Source organism: Salvelinus sp. IW2-2015, unplaced genomic scaffold (genome assembly GCF_002910315.2).
Source record: "Salvelinus sp. IW2-2015 unplaced genomic scaffold, ASM291031v2 Un_scaffold3168, whole genome shotgun sequence".
Taxonomy (NCBI): Eukaryota; Metazoa; Chordata; class Actinopteri; order Salmoniformes; family Salmonidae; genus Salvelinus; species Salvelinus sp. IW2-2015.
This window is the reverse complement of record NW_019944456.1, coordinates 88,425-96,299: the sequence shown is the minus strand read 5'-3', so window position 1 is coordinate 96,299 and position 7,875 is coordinate 88,425. Positions and strand designations below refer to the sequence as shown.

General features: G+C 39.4%; 1 long non-coding RNA gene across 1 annotated transcript in view; it reads right to left on the bottom strand.

Annotated features, from left to right (window-relative positions):
* Positions 1 to 7,524, bottom strand: part of LOC139025730 (uncharacterized) — a 13,820-nt gene extending 6,296 nt beyond the window's left edge. The window contains exon 1 of the long non-coding RNA XR_011477346.1: positions 7,503 to 7,524. This is a non-coding gene — a long non-coding RNA (uncharacterized lncRNA). The remainder of the gene's footprint in view (positions 1 to 7,502) is intronic.
* Between the last annotated feature and the right edge of the window lie 351 nt (positions 7,525 to 7,875).

Sequence of the window (7,875 nt, the reverse complement as noted above, 5' to 3'; positions counted from 1 at the left end):
TCCTATCTAACTCTCAGTCCCCCAGACTCCAACCCCCAGTCCTATCTACCTCTCAGTCCCCAGACTCCAAACCCCCAGTCCTCAGCCCCCAGAGAAAGAGACAGAGACAGACATAGAGACAGAGAGAGAGAGCGAGGGGGGGGGGGGGGGCTGTTCAGGCCTCCTGCCATGCTGACACATCATCACTGTGAACTGTGACCTTTGGCTGGGCGGCACAGCAACTGGCAACGCCCCTCCCACTCTAATATCATTCTGTCTGAGCTTCTGCAGGGAGTATGGCGGGTGTGGTGTAGGAGGGATTGTGCGTGTGTAAGAGAGTGTGAGAGATTGTGTGTGTGTGTGTGTGTGTGTGTGTGTGTGTGTGTGTGTGTGTTTGTGTGTGTGTGTGTGTGTGTGTGTGTGTGGTGTGTGTGTGGTGTGTGTGTGTGTGTGTGTGTGTGTGTGTGTGTGTGTGTGTGTGTGTGGTAAGGGAGGGGGTCTCTCTTCTCTCACTGAGCTTTCTCCTGCCAGCTTGGTTTTACAAGAATGAAGTGCTGGCTGCTTGCCAAGCTTCTCACAGGCTGCCAGCGCTGCACAACAATGGCTTGTCTGTGATTACTGTAAGTAATTCACTTTTAATGTTCACTTCATATCTGTGTTCTAATCTAATAATCTCATAGAGAAATGACCACTCAGACCACAGGAAGTTGGTCTGGTAATGACTTTTCAAGGAGAAGAGAAGAGAGGGAGGTTCATGCCAGATTCATTTGCTACTGGCTTAAATATGGTTGCCAGCGTCCATATACAGTGCCTATTCATACCCCTTGGCTTTCTTCCATTTTATTGTGTTACAAAGTGGAATTAAAATTGATTTATTTGTCATTTTTGTCAACAATCGACACAAAATACTCTGTAACATCAAAGTGGAAGAAGCATTTTATTACATTTTAAGATAAATAAAAAATTCATAACTAAAATATAGTCGTGCATAAGTGTTCAGACCATTTCTTTAGGCAAGCCTAAATCAGTTCAGGAATTAATAGGCGTTGACATGATTTGAATGACTACCCCTTCCTCTGTCCTCCATAGATACAACATATGTAAGGTTCCTGAGTGAAGTATTGAATTTAAAGCACCGATTCAACTACAAAGACCAGGTAGCTTTGAAAGCCTCACAAAGAAGGGCAGTGATTGGTAGATGGGTAACAACAAATCAGACATTGAATATATCTTTAAGCATGGTCAAGTTAATAACGATGCTGTGGGTGATGTATTAAACCACCCAGACACATCAAAGATACAGCCGTCCTTCTGAACTGAGCTGCAGGACTGGAAGGAAACTGTTCAGGGAGTTCACCATGAGGTCATTGGTGATTTTTAAACAGCTACAGAAAACGGAGGCTGATCAACAACATTGTAGCTACTCCACAATAATGACCTAAATGACAGAGAAGAATACAAATGTAAAAATACAAATATTCCTAAACGTACATCTTGTAGCAACAAGGCATTAAAGTAATACTGCAAAAGAACACAGCAAATAAATACACTTTTTGGCCTGAATGCATAGCCTTATGTTTGGGGCAAATCGAACACATCACTGAGTAACTACCTCCTTATTTTTAAGCATGGTAAATCACTGCATCACGATATGGGTGGTTATGCTTGACATCAGCAAAAGACTGGGGATTGTCAGGATAAAAAGAAACGGGACGGAGCTAAGCACAGGCAAAATGCTATAGGACAACCTGTTTTAGTCTGTTTTCCACCAGACACTGGGAGAGGAATTCACCTTCCAGCAGGACAATAACCTACAACACACAGCCAAATCTTATTTTATATATTAACTAGGCAAGACAGTTAAGAACAAATTCTTATTTTCAATGACGGCCTAGGAACAGTGGGTTAACTGCCTTGTTCAGGAGCAGAACAACAGATTTTAACTTGTCAGCTCAGGGATCCGATCTTGCAACCTTTTTGGTTACTAGTCCAACACTTTAACCACTAGGCTACCTGCCACCCCAATCTACACTGGATTTACTTACCAAGAAGAGTCAATGTGTCCGAGTGGCAAAATTACAGTTTGAACTTAAATCTGCTTGAAAAGCTATGACAAGACTTCAAACTTGCTGTCTAGCCATGATCGACCAAAACATCTTTACAGAGCTTGAAGAATTTTGAAAGATGAATGGGTAAATATTGCACAATCCAGGAGTGGAGAGCTCTTAGAGACTTACCCAAGAAGACTCACAGCTGTAATCACTCTTAAGAGACTTACCCAGAAAGACTCACAGCTGTAATCACTCTTAAGAGACTTACCCAGAAAGACTCACAGCTGTAATCACTCTTAGAGACTTACCCAAGAAGACTCACAGCTGTAATCACTCTTAAGAGACTTACCCAGAAAGACTCACAGCTGTAATCACTTTTAAGAGACTTACCCAGAAAGACTCACAGCTGTAATCACTTTTAAGAGACTTACCCAGAAAGACTCACAGCTGTAATCACTCTTAAGAGACTTACCCAAAAGACTCACAGCTGTAATCACTTTTAGAGACTTACCCAGAAAGACTCACAGCTGTAATCACTCTTAGAGGACTTACCCAGAAAGACTCACAGCTGTAATCACTCTTAAGAGACTTACCCAGAAAGACTCACAGCTGTAATCACTTTTAAGAGACTTACCCAGAAAGACTCACAGCTGTAATCACTCTTAGAGACTTACCCAGAAAGACTCACAGCTGTAATCGCTGCCAAAGGTGATTCTAACATGTAGTGACTCAGAGCTGAATACTTACGCAACACTATATTTTATATATTTAAAAAAATAATACAAAATGAAATACAATAAATAAATGTTCTTTCACTTTGACATTACAGTATTTTGTGTAGATTGTTGACAAAAAAATGACTATTAAATCCATTTTAAAATGTGAAGATATCAAAGAGGTCTGAATACTTTTGCAGGGTACTTATATTGCCAAACATTACACTTCAAATTATCACAGTAATGGATGGGAGATGCAGGTAGCTGCTGACTTTAGAATTAAAATATAATATTTTACATTGGGCCTCTGTTGTTTTCCACCTCTGGCGATCTCTTTCCTAGTTTCTGATTAATGATCCTTGCCTATACGTTTTTATGATGAGGTTCCTGTCATGAAAGAGCACACACAGGTTCACATACTGTGTTCTGTAATAGGAATACATAGTTTCTCTACCAAAGCATTTCTGCATGTGCCTTTTTGTAACTTACTTTTCCCCGCCATCTGCCCACACATATGTGCTCGTCTCAGCCCTTCGTCTGTACTCTTTCTCGTACAATCACCTCTCAAAAGGGAAACATTGTTCACCAACAACCACCAAAGAAGCTGAATTGATGCAAAACGGATAGATGCAGCCATTTTTCCCCGTCATCATTTTGCCAATGCTTTTATTCTCCAAAGGTTACACTGCAGTTGCGATTTCCTGCCCACTGCCTTGTTCAGTCATATCGACTGCATTCCCTCTAATTATTACGACAACTCAGTCATAAAACCGTCCCTTACTCCTCGAGCCTCATTGCATATTTTTTATCCCAGTTTAAATCACTGTGTTTGGCGAAAGTTGGCAAATGACTGTTGATTTTTGCTGTTTCTCCTGCTCCTAAAATCCACATATGCTATTATTAGTGACTGCCCTTTTTCAGCATTCCCCATGCATCATATTTGCAGGTGCAAGTGTGTGATGCATAATATTGCCTCTATCCATATTGTCGGCGCAGGTGCCATCTCTTCCAAACAAATGCTAAACATTGCCCTTCAAAACGTCTGTAGTCTGCCCCTGAAGCCCACCTAGCCGCGTTGTGCGGCTTATCCCCAGTGCCGGCGTGGCTGGCGAAGCGTTGTTATCCCTGCAAATTTTTGCGGCATAAACCCAGGCTACCAGCATTTAGCACCGTTGTGCTACGCCTTCCATCGAACGTCTTCCTGAGGCGGCGTCACGGATGTCCGGGTGCGGCCGAGTGCGGGTGAGCAAGTAGGCTTGTCGATCGGCAATCAGCCCAACTGTATGTGGCGCTGCTGGCGGGCCTGCTCTCTCCCCACACTCTGCTGGAAGGTTTAGCCAGAACTGCGATGACTGAGCGGGAAGTGGCCATCACGCAGCGAGCTACTTCCTGAAAGTAACTCAGCGCACCTTAGCCTACCTAATGCTACCAATGCATTATTCATCTGTTGTTTTTTTTCCCCCCTCTTGCGATTTCCGGTGTCTATGCCGTTTATGACAGTAGGAAAACATTTCCAGCCAGGAATCAGCTAAGCAGCGTTTGTTGCCCATTCCATTGCGTGTGAATTTAGCTCGATGTCGTCTCTCAAGAACATCAGTTTATGCTTGATGTCGTTATATCAAATGTACCAAGTATGTCTACTTAAGATAGCAACTCCACGGTCAAGTTAATAACGATGCTGTGGGTGATGTATTAAACCACCCAGACACATCAAAGATACAGCCGTCCTTCTGAACTGAGCTGCAGGACTGGAAGGAAACTGTTCAGGGAGTTCACCATGAGGTCATTGGTGATTTTTAAACAGCTACAGAAAACGGAGGCTGGATCAACAACATTGTAGCTACTCCACAATAATGACCTAAATGACAGAGAAGAATACAAATGTACAAAATACAAATATTCCTAAACGTACATCTTGTAGGCAACAAGGCATTAAAGTAATACTGCAAAAGAACACAGCAAATAAATACACTTTTTGGCCTGAATGCATAGCCTTATGTTTGGGGCAAATCGAACACATCACTGAGTAACTACCTCCTTATTTTTAAGCATGGTAAATCACTGCATCACGATATGGGTGGTTATGCTTGACATCAGCAAAAGACTGGGGATTGTCAGGATAAAAAGAAACGGGACGGAGCTAAGCACAGGCAAAATGCTATAGGACAACCTGTTTTAGTCTGTTTTCCACCAGACACTGGGAGAGGAATTCACCTTCCAGCAGGACAATAACCTACAACACACAGCCAAATCTTTATTTATATATTTAACTAGGCAAGACAGTTAAGAACAAATTCTTATTTTCAATGACGGCCTAGGAACAGTGGGTTAACTGCCTTGTTCAGGAGCAGAACAACAGATTTTAACTTGTCAGCTCAGGGATCCGATCTTGCAACCTTTTGGTTACTAGTCCAACACTTTAACCACTAGGCTACCTGCCACCCCAATCTACACTGGATTTACTTACCAAGAAGAGTCAATGTGTCCGAGTGGCAAAATTACAGTTTGAACTTAAATCTGCTTGAAAAGCTATGACAAGACTTCAAACTTGCTGTCTAGCCATGATCGACCAAACATCTTTACAGAGCTTGAAGAATTTTGAAAAGATGAATGGGTAAATATTGCACAATCCAGGAGTGGAGAGCTCTTAGAGACTTACCCAAGAAGACTCACAGCTGTAATCACTCTTAAGAGACTTACCCAGAAAGACTCACAGCTGTAATCACTCTTAAGAGACTTACCCAGAAAGACTCACAGCTGTAATCACTNCACAGCTGTAATCACTTTTAAGAGACTTACCCAGAAAGACTCACAGCTGTAATCACTCTTAAGAGACTTACCCAGAAAGACTCACAGCTGTAATCGCTGCCAAAGGTGATTCTAACATGTAGTGACTCAGAGCTGAATACTTACGCAACACTATATTTTATATATTTAAAAAAATAATACAAAATGAAATACAATAAATAAATGTTCTTTCACTTTGACATTACAGTATTTTGTGTAGATTGTTGACAAAAAAATGACTATTAAATCCATTTTAAAATGTGAAGATATCAAAGAGGTCTGAATACTTTTGCAGGGTACTGTATATTGCCAAACATTACACTTCAAATTATCACAGTAATGGATGGGGAGATTGTATTCCATTGCTTGGAATACACTTCAATGAACATAGTTTATGTTGATGTCGTTTATATCAATGTATCCAGGATTCTACTAAGAGCAATATGAAGATTTACACTGTAGAATAGATGTGTTAATAATCCCTGTGTTGGTTCACAAATTACTAAACTCTTCCAGCTTGGTTCTACAGCATTGTGTGAAGCTTCTGGAATCATTGTGTGAAGAAGCTTCTGGAATCATTGTGTGAAGAAGCTTCTGGAATCATTGTGTGAAGAAGCTTCTGGAATCATTGTGTGAAGGAGCTTCTGGAATCATTGTGTGAAGAAGCTTCTGGAATCAAAGCCAATTCCAGAACATTTCCTATTTTATTTCTGGTAGTCTTGAAATGCGACTGTTAGCTACAAAACAGAGGAAGGAAAACCACAAACTCAAAAAAACACTACATCTATAGTAGCATTGTCCCACCAACTAGGTTTCCTGTTGATTCCCTAAAGTCTTGATAGTACGGCTAAAGAAACATTTATTTTTTTCTGAAAGTAAAAGATTAACACAAAGTATGTATTTTCCATAACACATCATTTCAGAAACCCAGAAGTAAAATCTTGTATAACTAAGTCAGCTATACAGATATGTTACGTACGTCTGTTCATGACAGCTTACATAAAAACATACAACTACTCTCTGTCTAGTTTTTTTTTGTTAAAGGTGTAGATTTTTATTGAAGGGGATTTTTCCCTAACACTAAGCAGTAAATGGGTTAGCTAAAATACTGGCTGAAGCAGATTAGAAAACTAGTTAGCACTTTCACTTGAAAATGTTTACACACATGCACAAAGTGTGGTCTTGGGGGCGCCAAGCAAAGGATTCAAATCATGTGAATCATGTGCACAAGGTGAAGGTAGAAACCAATGGGATGTCTATTTCAAGATTGCCAAATATCAGTGATGTTCCAGGGGACAGTTTAAAGTCTGTCTCAGTGACGAGCTCCTTAAGGTTATTAAGGCGTTAAGGTAAATCTACGTATCAACAGCTGAATGGAAAAAAATGATCAGAATCTAAAATATAAGAAATAAAAATGTATTTCCTAAATGTCTGGTACATATTTAAAGAGGGTAAGAATGTCTGATAATTTATGTTAATACCAGGATTCACTAAATTTCTATCACCGATAATTAGATAGAAATATATAATAAATATAAATAAATATGTATAAATAAATATACATATATATAAAAACATAACACATATATATATATATAAATATAAACAAATATATATAAATAAATATCTATATATAACTAAATATATATAAATATAAACAAATATATATATAAATATATTAATATATATATACACATATAAATAAATATATATATAAATCATTCACAAGATATTTACACACGTCTAGCCTTCCAAATAATGCATGTATGTTTGATTTATCAACCAACCTATTGAAGGGAGTTGTATCAACTATTGTGAATGACTATAGTGACTATGCACAATAACAATCTCAAAATAGGCAACACTTTGAAGTGAAAGTGGCGAAAGTGAGATCATTCTTTCGCTAATAGTTAGGGGTCAGTAGAGGTGAGCCTTCATGCAAACTAAAGAAAGTAACAAATGAACATACCCACTGTTCATGGTCCGCTTTCTAGCAGCGTTAAACAAAGATACAGATGAAAAAACAACATTACATGGAGTTATGGCAGTCAAATATGTCAAAAAGAAATGTCTAAAAGACAAAAATCTAAAGACTGAGAATGAGTCTCCGTTTAATTTTCATACGGGGTGAATTAACAACAACATAAAAAAAAATGTTGTGTGTGAATGTTAAGGGCCCGTTTCCCGGACCCTGATTAAGCCTTGATCTCCATAGCAACTGCTTTTTAGTCCAGGGCCAGGCTGACGTTCTCATCTCTGATCCTGAGTTGCCAAGCGATCAGCTGGTTCTTAACTTATCACCTCAATTAAAACAGTTACTTCATCGCAGTAAAATGGATACA